The following is a 2247-nucleotide window of genomic DNA, read 5'->3' on the forward strand; positions in this document are numbered from 1 at the left end:
TCATGTAAACTGACGTGAAACGCTGACAGCGAGCGGGCTGGATGGAGGCTCATTTTCTTGTTACTGCAAGGTACTTTAACTGAGTCTCTCCTCATGTGCAGTAAGTGCGCTTCAGTGGTGCTCTTCACATACCATGCACAATTGTATTTGTGTTATGAAGTTCAAATGGTTAATGATTTTGACTGCAACATCACATCTAGTAGGGTGTCATGTGTAATGCAATAAGTGTTTACTCGGGTATGAATATGATGTACAGTTGGTTTATAGCAGTTTTCTGCTTTACAGTTCGAATAGTTCCGAATTATTTGGGAAATTGAGCTAAATCTTACATTTTCTGGGTCTGATGATGGTCGTTACTGACGAAAGTTAATACCCTGATTACAAATAAACTTTGTGATGTACGACTGGAATTATAATTGAGCAAATATTACACAGATGCTTCGTGGACGCAAGTGGGAATCCGTGGAGGAAAGATGGTTCTTATCGCAAAACATTATTGATAAATTAAGAGAACCGGTGTTAGATACTGATTAAAGAGCTGTTTTAGTGTCCACAACGCTCATTTCGCATAAGGACATTGAAGGCAAGAGAAATTAGATCTCGTGCGAAGTGATATATACAGTTTTTTTCCCTCGCTCTGATTGCGATTGGAGCAGGAAAGAAGACGACCAGCAGTGGTATATGGTACGCTCCGCCACGCTCCATACGGTGGTTTGCCGAGTATGTATGTAGATGATAATGTTGATGGAAATTCCCTCTCTGTTCTGGCCAAGAAAAATTTTTTGGCGTCTTTCTGCTTTCGGTGTGAATCCAGCAGTCCACGCAAGGCAGTAAACTTTTAGCTTGAGAAGGAAGTTAGCCGGAGGAGATTAATTCAGACACAGAACATAGGAAGCTATGTACCAGTGCTGAAAGGTGATCACAAAGGAACTATTTTCGCTGAGAGCTTTATGGTAAACTTTTTGCTCTCATTGCCTTGGCTCTCACCCAAAGACTCACTCTGAAGGTTTGCCATTTCTGCTTATGATTAATATCTTATATATGGGTTAATGAATATTATTTAGATGTTATCGCGAATGATAACAGTGCACCGATATTTGCTTCATAAGGCTTATTTTCTCTGTGTCGATTGAATACCTTATTTAAAGTGTTTCTTCTGCGTCGATATCTAGGGTGATCGTTCAATAAATAATGCAACACTTTTTTTAAGTTATTGATATACATAGGCAATGTCCTTGTTGGTGCTTTACATTTGATGTTTGTTATGTGCGCCGGCGAAGCTTCGAACCGTTCTGGCAGATGGCAGAGCCGTAGTACAGCGTCAAAATGGCGTCTACATACGACTCACGATCAAAGCAGAGTGCTGTTATTGAATTATTCTGTGCAGGAAAAGAAACCGTGGTGAACATCCATAAACCTTTATGTGCAGCGTATGGTGATGCTATAGTTGATAGGAGCACAGTTGGGCGATGAGTAAAGGAAGTTACAGCCTCAGGAAACATAGGTCCATGATCAGCCATGCTCTGGACGTCCTGTCAGAGCCACTGCTCCAGACATGCTGAATCGTGTGGATGCCATAATTCGTGACGACCGACGCATTACAACTTGACAGTTGGATCTACAGTTATCGGTCAGCATTGGAAGTGTGTCTGTGATGATCGAGACACATCGCCAAATTGGGTTGGACATGAAATTTCCTGGCAGATTAAAACTGTGTGCACGGACCGAGGCTCGAACTCGGGACCTTTGCTTTTCGCGGGCAAGTGCTCTACCAACTGAGCTACCCAAGCACGACTCACCGCCCGTCCTCACAGCTTTAATTCCGCCAGGCTGTGAGGACGGCGCGTGAGTCGTGCTTGGGTAGCTCAGTTGGTAGAGCACTTGCCCGCGAAAGGCAAAGGTCCAGAGTTCGAGTCTCGGTCCAGCACACAGTTTTAATCTGCCAGGAAGTTCCATATTAGTGCACACTCCGCTGTAGAGTGAAAATTTCATTCTGGGTTGGACTTCATTGCCTCATCTACCCTACAGTTCAGACCTGGCACTCTCGGACTTCCATCTCTTAAAGTTTCTCTACGGGGAACACACTTTGAAGATGATGAGAATATCAGTCATGCAGTGAAAATGTGGTTACGCCTACAAGACAACCTTTTACCAGCAGGAAAAAATAGGTTATGGGCAAGACATATTGATGTATATTGTCACCCAATTCTGACTCTTAACAATAAAAATGGTCTGAGAATAAAGTGG

The 2247-nt window shown here is 43.0% G+C and overlaps 1 non-coding gene across 1 annotated transcript; it reads right to left on the reverse strand.

Annotated features, from left to right (window-relative positions):
• Positions 1 to 1716: 1716 nt before the first annotated feature.
• Trnar-gcg lies at positions 1717 to 1790 on the reverse strand. Its single transcript has one exon. It is a non-coding gene; the product is annotated as a tRNA-Arg (tRNA).
• Positions 1791 to 2247: the final 457 nt, after the last annotated feature.

The sequence above is a fragment of the Schistocerca piceifrons genome, chromosome 5 (assembly GCF_021461385.2).
Source record: "Schistocerca piceifrons isolate TAMUIC-IGC-003096 chromosome 5, iqSchPice1.1, whole genome shotgun sequence".
Lineage (NCBI taxonomy): Eukaryota > Metazoa > Arthropoda > Insecta > Orthoptera > Acrididae > Schistocerca > Schistocerca piceifrons.